Genomic DNA, 23,490 nt, shown 5'->3' with positions numbered 1-23,490 from the left:
CTTGCCGGTGCTCTGAGAGTCTGAGCAGGTCCCTACGGATGGGAAGCGAGAGGTATCCAAGCTTCCCAAATGCAGATTTTTTTTCAATTACATGATCACGTTTTCTGAATAATAATGTTACGTATCTCAAAAATACACCATGTACAAAGTCAGCTCCCTTCATCCGCCCTCCCAGCTTACTCCGTTCCCCAGAGCATCGTCAGACCATTTCCAACGCATTTACATAGTGTGTCCTCAGAGTTGGGCGCTGTGGCTCTTCCTACGTAAATGCGATCTCACTGTACTTAGCGTTTTGCAACTTGCTTTTTCTGCTTCACCGCATTCAGTTGCAAAGCGGAGAGCTTCCGCATCCCCGGCTCCAACTGTCGGTTCTCACAAGGCTCGGAGCGCTGCGTCTCCCGGTGGGCTCGCGCCCCCAGCTGGCGCGCACCCGCCCGCCCCGGGCTCGCGCCCCACCTCCCGCGCCAGCCGGCCCAGCTCCGGCGCCCGCATACTGGACAAAAGGGACCGTTGCTGTGCACTGTAACCGCCCCTGGCGCACGTGCCCCTCGGGCGGGAGTTGGGGGAAAGCGCCACTCCTGGCGGGATCAATACAGCTCTAGCCCACGTGCGACGGGGAAGACCGGGTGCAGGGGAAAGCTCGGGGTATCTATGCTGTGGGAGAGTCGGGAAGTTAGCCGTGCAGTTTGGGGAAAAGAAGGGAAGGAGACCATTGTGTTCTGGACTGATAAACTGTCTGAGCATGTCTGCCCCCCAGAATATATAGTTCAAAATAGCACATGGGAAGGAATGGATGAATCCTTTATAATTCAGACTATCAGCAGGACTCGAAAGACAACTTGTAAAGGTTCTAGCAAGTAAAAGCCTCAATCGGAAGAGTAGTCAACAAAATACCACCTCACCTCCGGTTACATTGACTTGTTACTTTTTTGGTTGTAAGTAGTTTAGGTACATGCATATTTTTCCATTACTACCTGGTTTCTAAATACAGGGTCTGTCTTTTAAAATATATTTCTTTAAAATATATTTCTCTTACGGGCGCCTGGGTGGCTCAGTCGTTAGGCGTCTGCCTTCGGCTCAGGTCATGGTCCCAGGGTCCTGGGATCGAGCCCCACGTCGGGCTCCCTGCTCCGCGGGAAGCCTGCTTCTCCCTGTCCCACTCCCCCTGCTTGTGTTCCCTCTCTCGCTGTGTCTCTCTCTGTCAAATAAATAAATAAAATCTTTAAAATATATATAAAAAATTTTAAAAAACATGTTTTAAAATACATTTCTCTTTAAAAATTTTTTAAAAAAGAACATATTTCTCCATCCATTTTACCCAAGATGAAGGGTAAAATTTGCCCAGCTTAAAGCATGAAATCAGAAGATCACTTCACCTTCAACTATTTAGCTGCTTTAATGCATTTTTCCCTCGCTGCTTAGGGTAGCTCTTGCCTCGGATGCTAAGATACTTCCCCACGATTTTAAGGAATGTAAGGAAAATATCAAACTGAAATCATTACAAATCTATATAAAACCATGGATGAAGTCAGGCATATATGAACATGGTGCCCCCTCAAAGAAATAAAGGCTCATGAATGTTTGGAAATCCTTTTACTAGATATCTTCAAACACAACACAATCCAAAACAGAATTGAGAATCTTTCCTTATTCCTATTCTCCCCAAACCGTGTTTTCACCCTATTCTCAATATCCCTGTCTTCCTGGTGGAACAGGGTCAAAGTCAGCCTTCTTTAACACTTTCTCTTCCCATAAGCCCAAACCCAGATATCAAGGACAGTCATTTTCACCTCTGCAGTGTTGATTGCATGTGCCCTCTTCTTGAACTAGTTCAGTAACCTAATTGATAATCCAATATCTAGTCTATTCCCCTTGAATCCATTCATTTAACATGTTTATTTGCACAGAGCAAGTTCCATGCACCATGTAAAGCAGGGAAGATCCAATAATAAAGCTGTAAAAGGCTATGCGCAATATCTTTAGCTAGTTGTATTTCTGCCAGCTCAAATCCCTGCAAGGATCTTCCTTACACACAGAATTAAGTTCCAAACTTTCTAGCTCACATACAAGCCTTCTACAGTTTAACTTCTACCTTTCTTGCATCATCTGCCACAATACCACCAGTATCTTCTGTTCCCCATAATGTGGATGATGCCCAGCACTCTCCTGCCTTCAGGCTACCTCACTTTTTGTTGTTTGTTTGTTTGTTTGTTTGTTTTTAAGGAATCTCTACACCCAATGTGGGACTCATGCTCTAAAAACTGAGCCCAGAGAGGTATGCGCCCCCCCCCAGGCTACCTCACTTTTGAGGATTTTTTTCCTGTCTTCTAGCAATCTTACCCTTGAAATTTCAGTTCCCTGTTCCAAAACCCTTCTCAAATCTCCCAAATTGTAATTTTTTCTTTTCCCTATGTTCCCATAGCATTTTGTTTGTATCTTTAGTCAGCTTAATTCTAGATTTTATATTTGTGCTAAGTATATTGGAAGCTCCAAGAATACAAGGATCTTGTCTTTTTCATCTCTGTGTCCTCCAGAGAATGGCTCAGTGCTTTATGCATTTATGCTTTTAGCTTTATACATAGTTCGTATTTGGTATCTGTTTGCTGAATTGATGAGATTAGGACCTTTCCCAAATCGTGGAACTAGGATTAGAGAGTCACAAAAGAAAGACCTTAATATGCCTGTCCTTAGAAGGTGAAACACCCAATTGTAAGAAAATTATGAGTAAAAGAGTGTAGTGGAAAGTGAAAGTGATTGGAGTAGAGTAGATCTGGGTCTTCCTAGGCCTGCCACTTGCTAATTGTGTAACTTGAAACGTGTTGTTTCATCCCTTTAAGTCTCAGGCTCCTCATCTGTAAAATATGATAATTAGTATCTTCTATACTGATTTATGATGATGATCAAGAGAGGTAATATAAAACCCCTAAAAGTATAAATTCTTTCCTTGAGATGAAGTAATGGCACTTAGATGACTAATTTAAGAGTATTTGGATAATAACTATGTCTCTATAAAGCACTTGTCCAGAGGCTAGCATCCTTAGGTCCAGAGCCTATATACAGTAGGCGTCTGACACATAGTAGATGGTCAAGAAAGATTATATAAGTGAACAAATTCTAAATTCCAATCCAGTTCTCTAAATAGTAACACACTAAAGCAAGGGGAATCCATATAGCTACTTTAGTTTGATGGTTATGTCACGAGAGAATATATATTTAAATGTGTTCCAATTCTGCTCACCAAGCAACATCAGATTTATGACTTAAACTTAAGTCCAGAAAGTCTTACCCCTGAAATGGAAGTGATCCTACTCTAGACAGTTTTATATATATATATATATATACACACACACACACACACACACAATTGTAAATGAATTGAATTCTTGTTTATCCCACAGATTTGAGCTTGGTAAGTCAGTACCACATAACTACTCTGACTTGAGGATCGTTCTGGACAAGTGGAATAGAACTGGAGTGGTGAATTCTACTCTGCCATTCATTTACCATGTGATTCTGCCAAGTTACTCCTTCCCACAAATAGTCTGATTGCAAAATGAAGAGAGTAGCCTGAGGGAATGCTAACATATTTCTCACCTCTGCATCATACAGTTCACAAATTGCCCACCAAAGTGACCTCCACTTGGTACCCCCCAACTGGGAAACTCTGCCTGAAATCAGAGCCATTCATCCTTTCACCATGTCTGATCACAGCCATCCTGAAGCCCCCGGAACAGTTCCCACCAGTACATGAGAAGTTAGCTTTCTAGAGCTTAATATAAAAGGAAGCAGAATACCACCAAAGGGCAGTTTGGAGCCTGAAGCCCTAAAACCAGGGCTTCTTTTTATAAAGGCAGAGGGTAAAGAGTTGGAGGGGCAGTTTAGATAAACCCATGCAAAAAGCTGACTAATTTAAAAATCAGGGAGTGCCTGGGTGGCTCAGCCCATTAAGCGTCTGCCTTTGGCTCAGGTCATGATCCCAGGGTCCTGGGATCAAGCCCCACATGGGACTCCCTGCTCAGTGGGAAGCCTGCTTCTCCCCGCCCCCCCGCCTCCCCTTGCTCCTGTTATCTCTCTCTCTTACTCTCAAATTTTTAAAAATCTTTTTAAAAAATCACTATTTGTTCCTTTTTGCCTATCTTAAGATTGCTTGTTCTTATACCTTTTTTCCAAGTTTTCCAGGGGCCACTGGTAATTTAGATACAACCTTTTAGGTCTGGGTTTGATTTTTATCCTATTTACAGTCTAGAAAGTTAGTCTCTTGCTGGTTAATAGATGCTGGTAGAAGACACAAGACTGCTGGGTCAGAGACAAATGTTAGCGTTTCTGCTTCTAATCCAATTTTATTTTTATTGAACTTTATTATCTTCTTTAAAGTCAGAATGACAAAAAATGTGTTCCTTCTTGTCTTTTTGCTCCTTTGTAGCATAGAGTTGTGAAAAGATCACAGACCTTGGAGCCAGAAGACTTAGTTTTGGAATCTTAGTTTTTCCATCTACTAGTTGTATGAACTTGGCCACGTCATTAACCAGAACCTTCATAAAGCCTAAAATTCCCCAAATGATCTGGCCTTGGCCTTTCCCTCCAGCCTTACCTGGAACCACCCACCTCTTTGCATTCTTTTTATCAAGACTTTTCTTTAAAGAAGCCATACTCCTTCACCTTGAGATCTGTGTATATAGCTGACCCTTGAACAATGCAGGGCTAAGGGGTGCTAGCCCCCAACACGGTCGAAAATTTACATATAACTTTGATTCCCCCAAAACTCAACTACTAATAGACTACTGTTGACCAGAAGCCTCACCAATACCATAAACAGTTGATCAATGCATATTTTGTATGCTATATGTATGATACACTATATTCTTATAATAAAGTAAGCTAAAGAGAAAATGTTAAGAAAATCATGAGGAAAATACAGTACTATACTGTATTTATAGAAAAAAAAATCTGTGTATAAGTGAATCCATGTAGTTTAAACCCGTGCTGTTCAAGAGTCAACTGTCTTTTGGTCTTCCTCTTGCTCCTCCTCCTTGATCTAGTTAATTTCTGTTCTTATTCCAGAAGCAAATTCAAACATTACTTCCTTTTTTAACTTTCCAGGCCATATCACCCCCTAGTTATTTGCTCTCATAGCACCCTGTTCTTTTAACAATTAAGATTTATCGTGATTTACCCCACCCCAAATCAGGTAGTAAACTATAGGTGATTCTACTGCAAGAGATCTTAGAGTGACTTACCTTCTCTTTCCCTCATTTCCCCCCTGCTACAGAACTGAAAGTTTGAATTAAAATCTCTACCTTCTCTGCATTGCTCTGATTTCTATTATTTCAGGTAAAGATTATTCCAGGAGGTAGTAGAGTTGTAGATATTAAGAACGTGGGCTCTTTTTTTGTATGGAGTCCATACAAATTTAGTTTGAATATCCCCCTCTTCCATTAACTAGCTGTGATATCTGGGGAAATTATTTGACCTCTTGGTTTTGATTTCTAGGTGAAAACACAAGTGATCGTGGAACTTTACCTGAAAGGTTTCTTATCAGCCCTTAGTATGTGCCTGGCACACGGTATGTGCTCAGTAAATCTGTCATGAGTACTGCTACCACACTAATTTGTATGCCCTAGAAAGCACTGCCCAGTGGAAATATAATGCAAGCCATATATATAATTTTAAACTTTCTAGTAGACATATTTTAAAAAGTAAAAATAAGTAGGTGAGATTAATTTAAATAATATGTTTTATTTAACCTAATATATACAAAATACCATTTCCACATGTAATCCATATAAAAATGAAATATTTATAATTTTTTGTATTGATTCAAAATGTCATGTGTGTTCTACACTAATAGCACATCTCAATTCCTATTATCTGCATTTCAAGTCCTCAGTAACTAGTGGCTACCATATTAGACAGTGCAGCCCTAGACACTTCAAGGACTTCTAGTAGCTCTCCCCCTTTTCCTCTCTCAGGTTGTTAATCTGACCTACTTCAGCTTCTTCAACCATTTATTCAGCTTCTTCAACCAAGTATTCATGGACTGAGTACCATTTTAAGTACTAGAAGTAATTGCTTAATTCTAGTTTTTAAGGCAATATGGAATATTTCCTTCTGAAACTGGTTAAAGGAACAAAATATCAAGGGAAACTGTTAAATCTCTTGGTGATGATGTAAGAATTGCATGATTTACATATTATGATCTAAGTATGGTGTTCCAAAAGAAAATAAATTAGGAAGAAATCCTATGCATTCATTTCTTTTTTTTACATTTTTTAAATTTTTTATTGTTATGTTAATCACCATACATTACATCTGCATTCATTTCTAATCAATTTTTAAATTCCCACATCAAGATTTAAAAGCTTACACATTGGTCTTCTGCATTGAACACAGCCAGGTAGAAAGAATCAGAGTAGACATTCTTATGATAATCAATTAAACTAAAGCATACATTTTCTATAGTATGCCTGATCTTTAGGTACTTGACCTAGCTCAATCCAGTTAAGAATGCATTTGGACTAAATTAAGGAAACTTCTTCCTCCTCAAGGTGGCACTGTGAACAAGGAAGAGTAATTAGCACTGTTCACTATAGAATTTATTCAGGAACTATAGGACTATATTATTAGATTTAAAAAATACACCATAACATGTATCTTGGTTATTCTGATGCCTTTTGTAATCCTAATTGCTGTTTTTCTTTCATTTTTGATTGTGCTTTCTTTTTGAGATCAAAATTATTGTCTATTATAACTGGGCCCATTAACTTTGTGAGTTTTTATATTAAGATACTGTTTTCTTTACAAAAAAAAACTAATAGCTAGAACTTCTTGAATGCTAGCTGTGTTTAGCCACTTTCTTAAGCACTTTAAATTCATTATAAGCACTTTTATACAAACTTTGGCAGGGGAGTAAAGAAAGAAGCTATTTTAAAAGAATATTTAATGCCCACAATTCCAACATACTTAATTTTACCGGGAAATTAAGAGTTTATGAACTTGTTTTTTTGCTTTTTGGGAGGAGGATAATATGTCAGGTGATAAGATACGATGTTTGTCTTCATTAACCAGAGACTTGACTAAATAAGAGACTTTGTTTTGTTACCTGCTACCAAAAGAAGAAAGAAGATCTCATTAAGAACATTTTTGGGGTTGCCTGGGTGGCTCAGTCAGTTAAGCATCTCCCTTCAGCTCAGGTCATGATCCCAGGGTCCTGGGATGGAGTCCCGCATCGGGCTCCCTGCTCCTTAGGGAGCCTGCTTCTCCCTCTCCCTCCACTGCTTCCCCTGCTTGTTCTCTCTCTCTCTCTGTCAAATAAATAAATAAAATATTTAAAAAAAAATTTTTTTCAGTTTCCTCTTAACAAACCCCAACCAACCCTCACAAGAATCAGACCTAGTTTAGTATGGCACAAGCCACCTAAATTATTTTGTCATCAAATATGATAAATTGTGGTTCAAACAACCTGAAAGTTTACAGTTACCCTACTGCTCAAGAGGCTAGCAAAATTTCACAACTCCCAGTTTGAGACCACATAATTTGAATACATATATGGATTGGCTGTCTGAATTTTTCTGTAGAGATTCCCCAGCTTTATGCTCATTTAGTCAAAAAGTGCCCCGAAAACCTGAATTGTAGAACTATTCTGGAAAATGTGCCCTTCTGCTGCACCATAAGACTGTCAGATCATCACACTTAAATGAAACACTTCCAACTAATGCTTATCCGGTAGGCAAACATACCTGTGTAAATACAGAAGCATTTAGTTAACATTTCATACAGTGCAAATTAGCAAGTGGGTTGTAATTTCAACACAATTGTGTTTACACTTTAGTAATATTATATGCAAGGGCCTGATTTACTAGAGTAAGGCAGTGGGGCAAAACTCTTAAATTCTTCTTCATGGGAATGAGAAACACACAGTAACATACTAGTCATATGGCTGGTAATTTCTCTAGAAGTTTATGGAAATTAGCAAAGTGACTGTGGGCAGGACTAACGTATCAATGCTCTCTCTTCCTTTGAGATGTCATAATTATGTTCAACTCCTGTTCAACAGATATTTACTCTTCAAAAAGCACACACTACAGAATAAATAGAGAGTGAAATGAAATCATGCCTCTGGTACTCTCAGGCTAGAAGTGGAGACGTGCACAACAACAATTCTAATACTGATGGACTGTGATTGTAGCATAATGAAAATGCAAGGTGCTATGGGATATTCTTTCTATATAAATAAGTATATATCAGTCATCTGTAAGCATTTTCTTCCTAAGGTTAAATAATTTCAATTCTTATTTCTCAATGCTTTGTTTACTGTCCTCCTCTGAATCCTCAGGTTTCAATATTTATCTTTGATTATAGAACTCCAAACTGTACCACCATTATAAAGGCCCCAGAGGCTGAAGATTGGAAGAAAGACCTTAGTTCCCTTAATTTCCTAGCATTTTGTTTATTTTTGAAAAAACTGTAGAATGTTCATGATCCCATGCAGTCTTGTTAATTATCCAGCCACAGGGTATTGGTTAGATAAATCCTTCCACATCTACATAATGAAATGGAGTCATTAAACTATTTCAGAAATATGGGGCACCTGGCTGGCTCAGTCAGTAGAACATGTGATTTTTGTTGTTGTTGTTGTATTTCACCATAATGATTTTTATTTTTTCAAGTTTTTATTTAAATTCCAGTTAGTTAACATACGGTATAATATTAGTGTCAGGTATAGAATTCAGTGATTCATCACTTACATACAATACCCAGTGCCCACCCCAACAAGTGCCCTCCTTAATACCTAGTTAGCCCATCCCCCACACCCACCTCCCCTCCAGCAACCCTCAGTTTGTTCTCTATTGTTAAGAGTCTATTTCCTGGTTTGCCTCTTTTTCCCCCCATTTTCATCTGTTTTGTTTCTTAAATTCCACATATGAGTGCGATCATATGGTATTTGTCTTTGCCTGCCTTATTTCACTTAGCATTTACACTCTCTAGCCTCATCCACATCATTGCAAATGGCAAGATTTCATTCTTTTGATGGCTGAGTACTATTCCATTGTATGTATATATCCGTCATCAGTCAATGGACATTTGGGCTCTTTCTATAGTATGGCTATTGTTGATAATGCTCCTATAAACATCTGGGTGCATGTATCCCTTCAAATCAGTATGTTTTATCCTCTGGGTAAATACCTGGTAGTGCAATTGCTGGATCATAGGGTAGTCTTTTTAACTTTTTGAGGAACCTCCATGCTGCTCTCCAGAGAGACTGCACCAGTGTGCATTCCCACCAACAGTGTAAGAGGGTTCTTTTCTCCACATCCTGGCCAACATCTGTGTTGCTGATTTTAGCCATTCTGACTGGTGTGTAGTGATATCTCATTGTAGTTTTTATTTGCATTTCCCTGGTGATGAGTGATGTAGAGCATCTTTTCATGTGTCTGTTAGTCGTCTGGATGTCTTCTTTGGAAGAATGTCTTCTGTCCATTTTTTAACTGGATTATTTGTTTTTTGGTGGTTCAGTTTTGCTTTATATATTTTGGATACGAACCCTTTATCAGTTATGTCATTTGCAAATATCTTCTCCCATTCCAAAGGTTGCCTTTTAATTTTGTTGTTTCCTTTGCTGTGCAGCAGCTTTTTATCTGGAAGTCCCAATAGTTAATTTTTGCTTTTGTTTTTCTTTTCTCAGAAGACATATCTAGTAAGAAGTTGCTATCACCAATGCCAAAGAGTTTACTACCTGTATTCTCCTCTAGGATTTTGATGGTTTCTTGTCTCACATTTAGGTCTTTCATCCATTTTGAATTTACTTCTGTGTGTGGTGTAAGAATATGGTCCAGTTTCATTCTTTGCATGTTGCTGTCCAGTTTTCCCAACATGATTTGTTGAAGAGCCTGTCTTTTTTTCCATTGGCTATTCTTTCCTGCTTTGTCAAAGATCAGTAGACCATAGAGTTGTGTGTTCATTTCTGGGTTTTCTATTCTGTTCCACTGATCAATGTATCTGTTTTTGTACCAGTACTATACTGTCCTGATCACTACAGCTTTGTAACATAAGCTGAAGTCTGGAATTGTGATGTCTCCTGCTTTGCTTTGTTTTTTCAAGATCGCTTTGGCTATTTGGGGCTTTTGTGGTTCCATACAAATTTTAAGATTATTTGTTCTAGTTCTGTGAAAAATACTGTTGGTATTTTGATAGGGATTGCATTAAATGTGTAGATGGCTTTGGGTAGTATAGACATTTTAACAATATTTGTTCTTCCAATCCACGAGCATGGAATGTTTGTCCATTTCTTTGTGTCCTCTGCAATTTCTTTCATAAGTGTGTTATAGTTTTCAGAACACAGATCTTTTTCCTCTTTGGTTAGGTTTATGCCTAGGTATCTTATTGCTTTTGGTGCAGTTGTAAATGGGATTGATTCCTTGATTTCTCTTTCTGCTGCCTCATTATTGGTGTATAGAAATGCAACAGATTTTGGTATTTTGATTTTGTATCCTACAACTATACTGAATTCATGGGTCAGTTCCAGCAATTTTTTGGTGGAGTCTTTTGCATTTTCTATATACAGTATCATGTCATCTGCAAACAGTGAAAGTTTGACTTCTTCCTTGTTGATTTGGATGCTTTTATTTCCTCTTCTTGTCTGATTGCTGAGGCTAGGACTTCCAATAGTGAGAGCAGACATTCTTGTCTTGTTCCTGACCGTAGAGGAAAAGCTCTCAGTTTTTCCCTGTTGAGGATGATATTAACTGTGGGTTTTTTATATATGGCCTTTATGATGTTGAGGTATATTCTTTCTATCCCTATTTTATTGAGAGTTTTTATCATGAATACATGTACTTTGTCAAATGATTTTTCTGCATCTATTGAGAGAATCATATGGTTCTTAGAACATGTGATTCTTGTGAGCTCGAGGCTGTGAGTTTGAGCCCCACACTGGGTGTAGAGTTTACTTTTTAAAAAAATATTTAAGAAATAAAAATCATAAAAGAATCATATTGTTAGGGAAAAAATGGGTGCACAATGGGGTATGATTCCTGTTCTTTAAAGTATATATTTATATATACTTTATATATAAGTGTATATATATATATATATACATATATAAGTATACACACACACACCCACACACACACACACACACAAATGGAAGTCTCCATCAAAGCAGGAGAACATGAGTATTTGGTTACTCTTTTTGCTTATGGTCATTGCTTTTGTAACAAGAAAAAAATAAGATGCTTCATTTCATACTAAAGTTCTCGAATTAAAGGAAATTTTAGAATCTTAATTTATTAGCATGAGGCCTAACAAATCTAGAGAAAAGAAATAGAAATTGTATATATGAGAGAATTCTTACATTTTTAAGACTTTTCTTTTTTTAAGGTGTTATTTGAGAGAGAGACAAAGAGAGCACAAGCAGGAGGAGGGGCAGAGGGAGAGGGACAAGCAGACTCTCCGCTAAACATGGAGCCTGACATGGGGCTCGATCCCAGGACCCTGAGATCATGACATGAGCCAAAGGCAGATGCTTAACCGACTGAGCCGCCCAGGTGCCCCTTAAGACTTTTCAGCTTTTTTTTTTTTAAGATTTTATTTTTTAAGGGACACAGGGTGGCTCAGTTGATTAAGCATCTGCCTTTGGCTCGGGTCATGATCCCGGGGTCCTGGGATGGAGACCAACATCAGGCTCCCTGCTCAGCAGAGAGCCTGTTTCTCCCTCTCCCTCTGCCTGCCACGCCCCCACTTGTGCTCTCTTGCTCTCATCAAATAAGTAAATAAAATCTTTAAAAAAGATTTTATTTTTAAGTAATATCTTCACCCAGTGTGAGGCTCGAACTCGCAACCCTGAGATCTACTGACTGAGCCAGCCAGGCACCCTTCAGCCAATTTTAAAACAGACAAAATTCACAGATTAAATCACAGTCTGTTCATCACAAAAATCAGATCCCGGTGTAGAGTGGGCAGGTCAGGCTGGCTCCCTAATGATACATAAGGATACGATTAGAGAATTGCCTTTCCTTTAGATTCTACAAGTTCCCTTGGTTTTCAGACTTCTCTTTTAACACAGAAGTTTCCTTGGCTGGCTCACATAATTCAGTGTTATTTATAGACATCTTGCAAAAATGACGTAAAAGCAAGAATGAAATAAAGATCAATCCTGGGCATCACGGAGTGAAGGAGGAGTAAGAGAGCATGACAGAACACCAGGAACTTCGAGTGCCAAAAACAAACTGCTCAAATTTTACTGAGGCAGAAGGAATGTAAATTTCCTGAGTACTTGTGTTAATCAAGCGAGAAAATGTTTGTAAAAGTACTTTAAAAATGTTAGAGCTCTCTACAAATAATAGCTAACACTTACTGAACTCTAATGTGACCGCTGTACTTGTTCCCCTTAACATTCAATTATGCAAAACGCTACAGGCATCTACCTGCCCAGAGGCTGTGAAGGAGGCCCTGCTGGTATGTCCATTTCCAGACAGGAAACCGAGGCGTGGAGAGGTTGAATCACGCGCCAGGCCCCACAGCTAGTCAACGGTTGAGCTAGGAGTGAGACCCAGACGGTGTGCTGCAAACCCGCTCTTAGTATTTTTACTGAAATGTAGGTGTTAAGGTTTGATTGTTGCTTTCTTCACAAGCACTATGGTGCTGTTTGTTTTAATGGCTTTACTGAGGTATAATTCACATAACCGTATCAACGGTTTTTGGAATTCACAGACTCATGCAGGCATCACCACAATCAATTTTAGACCATTTTGATGAACCCAAAAGAAATTCCCTACCCTTTAGTAGTCTCCCCATTCCCTCTTACCCCAGTCCTGGGCAACCACTAATCTATTTTCTGTCTCTCTGGATTTGCCAGTTCTGGATATTTCCTAAAAATAGACTTATTCAACATGGTTTTTTGTGGCTGGCTTCCTTCGTTTAGCATGGTTACCAAATTTATCCATTTTGTAGCATGTATTAGTACTTTACTCTTTTTTATTGCTGGACAATATTCTATGGCATGGACATACATTTATCTATCAGATGGTAGACACTGGGTTGTTTACACCTTTTGATTATATGAATAATGCTATGAACATTCATGCAAAAATTTTTGTATGGACATGGTTCACTTCTCTTGGGTAGATATCTAAAAGTAGAATTGCTGGGTCATATGGTACCTCTATGTTAACCTTTAAGGAACTGCCAAACTGTTTTTCAGAGCAGCTGTACCATTTTACATTCCCACCAGATTATATGAGGATTCTAATTTTTCATATTCTCACCAACACCTTTTATCTGTCTTTTTTATAATAGCAATCCCAGTGAGTGTGAAGTGGTATCTATCTTGTTGTGGTTTTGATTTGTATTTCCCTAATGGCTAATGATGTTAAGTATCTTTTCATAGTATGCCATGATTTGATTATTTCTAAAACAGAAAATCAAGACTTCAACCAATAGTAATATGGGAAAGACACTAACCTGTGAAAGATCAAGCTCCTGACCACAGGATCCTGGTTTCATTCATCTTGGAGACTTTTAGCACAAAGCACCATTCGTTACAGAGTAGAGGTGTTCCGGAAATGTTTGCTGAATTGCAGTCCTGATGTGCTTTTGTAAGTCAGTTGCCCTTTCCTACTTTCCTATGGAACTAATTTTAAATGGTATTAACTTCACAAATTAATCCATAAAAGCCTTTTTAACCTTTAAGGTAGCAGAACCGTGATACTAATAATACAAGCCTGAGACCTAGGTCCTGCTAATGGAGTGATATAGTACGGTAGATTGCAGGACAAAGAGAACTTTTCTAAACCTGTCCTGCTGTGAGCAGAGGTCCGGGCCTGGGGAGGGGGTGGCAGTGGGGAGAGATGCTGTTCCTTTTTTACTGATACATAACACACATAAAGTGCACTAATCTTAAATGTATAGCTTGATGATTTTTTTGTATGAATACACCTGTGTAACCACCATCCAGATGAAGAAATAAAACATTTCCACCACTCTAGTTTTCCTCATTCTGTTTTCCCTGTCAGTCCTGTCACCATAGGTAACCACTGCTCTGACTTCAAAACCTTCCATTTTACCTAGAAAAACTTTTTATTTAGAATTTATCTCTGCCATCCTCCCACCTCCAATTCTAGACCCTGATTTCTGATTACCTAGGGGGATGGAATTATCATGCTTTTCACAGCTCTGCCTGACCTATCAGTTTCCCAAAGTACTCTTGGGTCCAAGAGACCTGTCTCCCTTCCCTTTAATCAAACTCTCCTTTTGTTGACTCAGCATTTCCCAGTAGACTGTGAGCTCCTCAGGGATAGAGGCTATACTTTCCTTGCCTTTAGGCACTTGGGAGATGTTCAATCTGCCTGTCAAATAAAAGCGTATGACCTTGGGTATATAGGAAGGGAAAAACAAACTCAACATAACAAAATTGGAGTAATTCATGAGTGCCATACAGTTCCGTATTCCTTCCAGAGAAAGTGGAAGAAGCTGCTTAGTCATGGGAGGTGGGGGGCAGGGGTAAGCTTACAATAAATAGTGGGACAATGGAGTCAAAATCTTATGGATTGGATGATCACAACTCTGAGGAAAATAAAACCAATGGTTGTAAAAAACTAGAATGAAATTCACCAAAATATGAACAATGATTACATTTGGAAGGTGAAACGAGAGGTTGTTTCTCATTACTTTCTTTATTTTCTGAAACTGAATAACACCTACTACTGCTATAATGGGGGAAAATCACATTATTTAATGAGACTACTTAATAACCCAAAATGATCTTTAATCAGAGAAAAGTCAGGCCATTTATCTAAGTGAAATGAAAAGATTTGCGAGGAGCTGTGTTGGGGCAGAGCAAGAGGACTTTCCTAGTGTGGTGTCAACTCTCCTAAACTAAACCTGCTTTTTATATCCCTTCCCCAACTCCATTTCTGAATCTGAAACTGTTCCTAAAATGCCCACCTGTTTCCACCCGTAAAGGCATTTTATTTTTATTTTTCCTAAGATTTTATTTATTTATTTGAGAGAGAGAGAGTGCACGGGCACATGAGCATGGGGGAGAGGCAGAGGGAGAAGCAGACTCCCTGCTGTGCAGGGAGCCCCACTCAGGCTCGATCCCAGGACCCTGAGATCATGACCTGGGCCAAAGGCAGCTGCCCAACCTACTGAGCCGCCCAGGTACCCCGGCAATAATAAACAGCCTTAAGATAAAACCAAGATAGGGGTGCCTGGGTGGCTCAGTCATTAAGCATCTGCCTTTGGCTCAGGTTATGATCCCAGGACCCTGGGATCGAGCCCTGCATCAGGGCTCCCTACTCTGTGGGAAGCCTGCTTCTCCCTCTCCTTCTCCCTCTGCCCCTGCTTGTGTTCCTGCTCTCGCTGTGTCTCTCTCTGTCAAATAAATAAATAAAATATTTTAAAAAAAGATAACCAAGTGTTTTTAAATGTCCTTCTATTTACCTATCATGATTATTAGTTTCATCTGAAGGAACAAGGAAATGTTTTCTGCCTCCCAATAACCCTACCCTCTTTTAAATTAATAAAGATTTTTTTGTGGATTTTCTATGATCATAGAAGATTTAAGCCTATAAGGGGTCAGCCTCTTTTTATCTTTTCAGATCAGGAGGAAACAAACCTAAAGGAGTTTATCCAAGTACATGATCTCCTAAACAATGAAAAAGAATATTTTGGGTAATGTTTGAGCCTGGAAGATTTTTTTTCTTTCTCTGCTAAAGCCAAGGCTATTCATAAAATCTCTTCTAGTGCAGCAAGTGTTAAAATACTAAGGAATCACTTCACAAAAAGTATGTGCAAGTATTGAGAAGCTTTTTCAAGTAGAATGTATTTAAATTAAGGGAGAATCACACCATCTAAATTTCATGCATCACATCAATTGGCATAAATGGGAAATGAGACTAGAAACAGCCAGTACCACAGAGTGTAAGTAATGGAGTCTCTGTGGTTGAGGTAGAAAGTCTGTGTTTGAAAGACTAAACTTTAAGGGTTCCTGGGTGGCGCAGTTGGTTAAATGTCTGACTTTTGATTTCGGCTCAGGTCATGATCCCAGGGTCCTGAGATTGAGCCTTGAGTCAGGGATGGAGCCCCAAGTCAGGCTCCCTGCTCAGCAGTTGAGTCTGCTTCTCCCTCTCCCTCTGCCTCTCCCCTGCCACTTGTTCTCTCTCTCTCTCTCACAAATAAATAAAATATTTTAAAAAAATAAAAAACCAAACAAATGAACAAACAACAACCAAAGGGATAAACAGAGAACAAACCGGTGGTTGCCAAAGGGGAAGGGTGGGCAGGGAAGGGGAGAATGGGGAAGGAGATTAAGAGGTACAGACTTCCAGTTATAAATAAGTCATGGGGATGAAAAGTGCAGTGTAAGGAATATAATCAATAATATTGTAATACACTTACTGTGGTAAGCATTTCATGATGTGTATAATTATTGAATCACTCTGTTGTACACCTGAAACTAGTAAGTGTCAACTATACTTCAATTTAAAAAGAGAGAATCTCTTCAGATATTTTTAAGAAGAAGCACTCTAAATGAGTAGAGCCAACTACTATTCATAGATACCATCCTGGACAATATCTTACGTTCAGCCAAAATCTCACTGTAACTGTACCTCCAAAAATTAATTAAATAAAAACAAACCTAGGTTAAGCCACTATTTACCTGATGAACTGAAAATCACCTGTCAATATTATATGCCAAAGTTCATTCCATAAGCTAGTCTGATAAAAATGTGTTGCCCATAAATATATACATTTAATAGAATAAGAACATTAATGTTTATATATAACAAAAACTAGTTTATTTTTTTTATATCTGGACAAGTTTTAATTTGTCATTCTAATTTGATCTAGAATTCCATTTAGTTGATAGGTTTTCAAACTAACTGTCAGCTTTTTTCCCCACCAGTATAAATCTATTAAATATTTTGTGCCATCATGTAGCTGGCTTTCAGGTACTTTAAGTATTTGGTTCAGAATATAAAATACTTCTTGAGTAAATCATTTTTAAAACTAAACTCTGAAAAAAAAGCCATTCTCATGTTACAGATGTGACTTTTAGACGTTCCAGTTTCTTTATACCACAATGATATAAAGATTTTTCTGTAATATAGCTGTTTTCATTATTGACTTAGCAATTTTGAATTCATTTCAAAATTCCCATAAAAGTAAGCCTAACGCATAACCCCATTTCCTCAGCCTCTCTCTCCTGCCAAGCTCTCCTCCACTTACTCTCTCCTTTCCATTCCCTCCACGTAGCAGAGCTCTCCATTCCTGGTATACATGCATTATGGTTAAGCCACTTACTGTGGAGTGTTTATTTTTAAGAATAGATATCAGTAAAACTTTCTAAATTTAAATGCAAACATGTCTTGCCTTCAATCCAGAAACAAAAGAACCTAAAGCTAAAGTTTCTCTAAGTAGTAGCACCTGTAAGTTCTTTATTTGTTGTTGAATTTGCAGTTTTACATTTTGTTTGTTCAATACTGGCCTTCATCATGTTGTCATGGTAACATTCTCATTTTACATTTTAGTTTTTGCTAATTGATGGTTTCCTAAGCATTGCAGAAAAACCTAGCTTTAATTTCTCCCCTCTAGTCTAATATGTTTAAAGTTTGTTATTCAAAGACAGGAAAACGTTCAACTAGAGGATCAAAAGGAAGAAAAAATGGGAATGATTTTTTCTTTAAAGTCTTAAAATTTACGAAGAGATAACTAAATTTAACAAGATTCATTGAAGTGGGAGCAAAGCTAAGAATCAATTATATAGGCATTCATTCACTGATTTACTATGAGAACTTAATAACATTGAACCATTTTTTCCCTTCATCTGTAATAATAGTAATTAGCGTATATACTAAACTATTGCAAAAATAATAATAATGTATATAGGATGTCATTGTAAAGTCTTAGGTAAATGCCAGATATTAGTAAAATGAAAGCAAACATAATGAACATTGTTCTCAGGTACATTTGGGCATAAAGAGAAGACATGCCACAGAGAAAGACATATACCATATGATTTCACTCATATGTGGAATTTAGGAAACAAAACAAAGGAAAAAAAGAGAGAGAAGCCAAAAAACAGACTCTTACATAGAGAGAACAGAGGATTACCAGAGGGGAGGTGGGTGGGGGATGGGTGAAAGGGATTAAAAGTACACTTACCTTGATGAGCACTGAGAAATACATGGAATTGTTGAAAGCTATATTGTACACCTGAAACTAATACAGCACTGTATGTTAACTACACTGGGATTTTAAAATAAATAATTAATTTTTAAAAAGACATACCAGTTTAGATTTAGAAATAATATTGAGTCTTACAGAGCAAGATAATTTTTACCATTTTCTTTGTTTAACTTGGAAAGAGTTGATTGGATGGATGGAGAGACAGTGACAGCAATAAGATATAAATATTATGGGGAAAAGAGACAAATTTCTCATGCAGAAAAACTCCAAATAATTTATGTAGATACTCTACCTCAAAGGAGGGACACAACACCTCCCCATTTCTTATTTTTTTAAGATTTATTTGTTTATTTGGGGGATCAGGGGGAAAGAACAGAGGGAGAGGGACAGAGAATCTTAAGCAGACTTTACACTGAGTGCGGGGCTGACCTGGGGCTCAATCTCACAACCCTGAGATCACAACCTGAGCCAAAAACAAGAGTCAGTGCTTAACCAACTGCCCCACCCAGCTGTCCCCACAACTACCCATTTCCTTTTTATTTTTAAAGACTTTATTTAATTTGAGAGAGAGAGAGACAGAGAGCATGAGCAGGGGGAGGGGCAGCGAGAGAGGGAGAGAAGCAGATTCCCCACTGAGCAAGGAGCCTGACTTGGAGCTCAGTCCCAAGACCTGGAGATCATGACCTGAGCTGAAGGTAGATGCTTGATTCCAGGACCTGGAGATCATGACCTGAGCTGAAGGCAGATGCTTAACTGACTGAGCCACCCAGGTGCCCCCAACTCCCCATTTCTTAAGGGTAGGCTACATGTACTAGTCACACAGGGAAAAAGGAAGAAAGAATAACTTTATAGAGAAGGAACCTGATGAACATTGCATAGTCAGGTGATCAAAGTCAACAATCAACAGTCATAAATTATGTTGATAGAATGTACCCTTGTTATGATGTGATGAAAATGGAACTTTTCCTATATGACCTTCCTCCAAAAAACATGTAACACTGCTCTAATCATGATAAAAACATTAGATACATCTCAGTAGTGGGGAGCATTTTAAAATATACCTGACCAGTACTTCTCAAAACTGTTAAGGACATCAAAAACAAAAAGTGTTAGAAACTGCCACAGACAAGGTAAGTATAAGGAGTCATGACAACTAAATGTAATGTGGTATTCTAGGTGGGACCCCAGAATAGAAAAAAGACATTAGGTAAAAACTGAGGACATTTGAATAAAATACGAACTTCTGTTAATAATAGTGTATCAACATGGCTCATTAACTGCTACCAAATGTATTATATTAACATGTTAATATAGGAAACTGTATGCCAGGGGATATATGGGAACTCTACATCTTCCTAATTTTTCCATAAATCTAAAACTACTCTAGAAGAGTCTATTTAAAAATATATATAAATGTTACATATATCAAATCAAACCAAATTACATCAAAATATCATAGTCTAAATTCAACAGATAATGTCTATCTTCAACTCATTTATGCCTGCATCTTGTTGATGCCAAAGTAAAGTAAAAGAAAATTAAAATAAAACATTAGTTAAGTCATATGCAGGGTGTGTACTAAACATCTGAATGACTGACTCTTAAAGTTTTCAGAAGATTTAATATTGTTTCTGGAGAAGTTCGTTGAGCTGCAGTAAAAATGAAACCGTATACTGCAGTAAAAATGAAACCATATTCACTGGTTTTATTTCTTCTTTTCTGATCCTTATGACTTTTATTTCTTTTCCTTGCCTTATTAAACTGGCTAAAACTTCCAGTACATTGTTAGCTAAAAATGAGCTTATTCATAGATGAGAATTTTTACAGTGGAGAGAGATTATATTTTGAGCTTTAGAGTGTGTATTGATAGAATGTATATGGCAGTAGCTGAAGGATAAGGAGATGATCAACAGAATTATACTGTTCAGAACTTTTACTTGAAGTCACTCAACATTCACTTTTGAAGAGGCACGTTTTAATCCCTAGATTAGCAACCCCTTATAAAAAAGATGCAAACAGATATAGCTAAATGGCCACCAGAGAAGTTAAAAGAATACTAAAAAAATTTACTAAGAGATGGCAAGTAAGAAGGAACAGAGGAACCAAAAAAAGTGTATATAAGACAAACAAGAAGCAAATGGCAAAATGGCAGACCAACTGTAACAAAATTACATTAAATGTAAATGAATTAAACACTACATATAAAAGACTGATATTGTCAGACTGGATAAAAAAGCAAGAACCTTCAATATGCTCTCTATATATCCTAAATTTAAAGATAACAAATACGTTGGAAGTAAAACAAAAGAAAAAAATATTCTAGGGAATGCCTGGCTGGCTCAGTCATAAGAGCATTTGACTCTTGATCTCTGGGTCGTGAGTTTGAGCCCTATGTTGGGTATAGAGATTGCTTAAATAAAAACTTTTAAAATTCCATATATATAGAAGAACATATATATAGAAGAGCAGGAGTAACTATGTTAATCCAGGCAAAATACACTTCAAGACAAAGATATGACCATAGATAGAAAAACTCCATAATAATAGAAAGGGCCAATACCTTAAAACATACATGACAATTATATGTGCCTTAATATATGTGCTTAATAAACTTCACAGTATGTGAAGCAAAAGTTGACAGAATGAAAGGAAAAAATAGACAATTTCAAAATTACAGTTGAGGATTTTAATAGTATTTGATAAAACAAAAAAACAAAAATCAGTAAGGTTATAGATCATCTGAACAAAAATATCAACCACCTTAATCTAATTGCATTTAAAGTACACTACACTCAATAACTTGAGAATACACATTCTTTTCAAATCATATGTTACATGTACCAATTTAGAACATAAGCATGCAATTAAACAAATCTCAGATTTCAAAACATCAGAATCTTAAATAGTATTTTCTTTAACTGAAGCAGAATTCAATGCTGATGCCATCACAATGAGTTAAAGTAGAATATTTGCAGGTAAGGCCCACATATTTGGTACTGTTTCCTAACCTCTCCAGGTGATTCTAATTAGAGCTGGTGTTGAAAACCAGTGATTTAGGGATATGGCAGCAACTAGCAAGGGAAACAGCCAAAAGAGATTTTAAAAATGGTGCATCTGGTGAGTACACTGACAATGGGAGATGCATATCATTACTTTCATATAAGTTCTCTATTATTCTATTTTTTTCAAAGATTTTATTTATTTATTTGACAGAGACAGAGATAGCAAGAGAGGGAACACAAGCAGTGGGAGTGGGAGAGGGAGTAGCAGGCTTCCCGCTGAGCAGGGAGCCCGACATGGGACTTGATCCCAGGACTCCAAAGGCAGACGCTTAACAACTGGGCCACCCAGGTGACCTATTCTATTTTTTAACCGTGTGTGTATTGCTTTGATAAAATTTCAAATTTACTACTTGAAATTTCTTCCTCTAAGGCAAAGTCCCCAGGATCCTTTATGTAAGTGGATTCTCCACTGTTATTCTCTATCTCTGACCTCTGTTTTCATCAAGGCACCCATTCCAATTTTAAATTACAGACTTATGTGTTTGCAGATTGTTATTTGTCTCATTCCTTAACTTCTAAGCTCCAAAGGGGCAGATCCACGCCTGTTGTATTTACCAACATATACCAAATACCTAGCACACAGTAAGTATCCAGTATTTATTGGTTAAATTAGTGAATTATTAAATGGCTGGATTTTTAATTTCTACAACAAATATGTATCACTGTTATAATACAGTAGAATATATACTGTTATAAAAAGAAAAATAATGTATTTTAATATAAATACATAAATCAGTGGAATGTGGTATCCACATTCATGCTTGCTTAAATTTCTTTCCTGGTTCAGTCATTAGCGATTAAAGAAATACAATGCAATTTTCAAGGCTCATTTCACATTAATTGTATCAGGCTTTCTTATTTTCTAAGGTCTTATGCTTCTATTTTATACTTCCTTATAAATATTTTTGTAAAATCTAAAGATTTGTAGGGAAAATGGTGACACTAAGATTAAACCTTTCTGGGGCATCTCGGTGGCTCAGTCAGTTAAGTGTCCAACTCTTGATTTGGGCTCAGGTCATGATCTCAGGGTCCTGGTCCTCCACACTCAGCAGGGAGTCTGCTTGAGGATTCTCTCCCTCTCCCTCTGGCCCCCAGCCCTGCTCTCTCTGTCTCTGTCTCTCTATCTCTAAAATAAAAATAAATAAATCTTTAAAAAAATATCAAACCTTCATGTTTAGAAGCAACTATATGTGTATTGCTTTGAAATAGATGATTTGTTAATTTTCTATGTTTAGGGAAAGATTAATTTTTGGTTTCTACAAAAAAAATATATCTCACTCACTTCTCTGTTCTACTCTATGTACTCCAATCTCCAGTGACACTAAATTGACCTAGGTTCATGGGGAGGATGACAGCTTTGTCAACCTAGTGACCTTTGGAAACATCTCCCTCCCACCTATTCACTCCTCCCTAATAGAGTGAATGGTGAAAGCCAGTCTACAGTAAATTTTTTTTATTATATTTCTTCAAATGTTGTTAATATTCACAAGGAGAAGATGCCTTAATTTTGGTCATAATTTTATAAATGTCCTTTTATTCACAGCAAATTATGAGCAGGAGGTATCAAAGTACAAAATAGACTGGTTTTGATTTTGCAGCAAGTATGCAAGTCCCCTCCAGTGTGATGATGGGCACACATTTACCGTCTATACTGTATGTCAAACCAAATAGCATATTCATCTGTTAACAACAGTCACATTGTGTCATATTTTAAAGTTGAGCAGTAACATTATTTCCTTTGGAATTAACTGAAGCTTAAGATTTACAATAGGCTGATGAGATTCAATTGCATAAAAGTAATATTTACAGCAATTAATAGCAATTTAAGCTATCATAGTGTTTAAAGTTTATTGTTTTCTCAAAAAAACAACTCCAAAAAAAGAAAAGGAAAAAGAAAAAATTTTAAAGCTACAGAATAATAAAGTTTGTAGTATCTACCACAAGGCCTCTGACTCTAAGTATGTTTTTTTTTTAAGATTTTATTTATTTATTTGACACAGAGAGAGAGAGCACAAGCAGGGGGTGTGGCAGGCAGAGGGAGAGGGAGAAGCAGGCTTCCCGCCGAGCTGGGACCCCAATGCGGGGCTCCATCCCAGGACCCTGGGATCATGACCTGAGCCGAAGGCAGACACCTAACCGACTGAGCCACCCAGGCACCCCACTTGTAAGTATGTTTTTAGAGGGGGTTTATACTGCAGGAGTTCCTGACTTCTGTGTAAGTCGAAACTACTGTTTGTTTCCC

At 37.6% G+C, this 23,490-nt stretch overlaps 1 long non-coding RNA gene across 2 annotated transcripts; it reads left to right on the top strand.

The window, feature by feature from the left end:
- Positions 1–540: 540 nt before the first annotated feature.
- Positions 541–23,178, top strand: LOC141374931 (uncharacterized). Of its 2 annotated transcripts, none has more exons than XR_012382142.1 (5): positions 541–645; positions 13,415–13,592; positions 21,737–21,830; positions 22,565–22,690; positions 22,792–23,178. It is a non-coding gene; the product is annotated as an uncharacterized lncRNA (long non-coding RNA). The 2 variants fall into 2 exon arrangements; XR_012382143.1 differs by lacking the exon at positions 541–645 and adding an exon at positions 668–948.
- The last annotated feature ends 312 nt before the right edge of the window (positions 23,179–23,490 follow it).

Source organism: Callorhinus ursinus, unplaced genomic scaffold (genome assembly GCF_003265705.2).
Source record: "Callorhinus ursinus isolate GAN/ISIS: 27379988/994484 unplaced genomic scaffold, GSC_fseal_2.0 scaffold23, whole genome shotgun sequence".
In the NCBI taxonomy this organism is placed as follows: Eukaryota; Metazoa; Chordata; class Mammalia; order Carnivora; family Otariidae; genus Callorhinus; species Callorhinus ursinus.
This window is presented reverse-complemented; position numbering and strand designations above follow the sequence as displayed.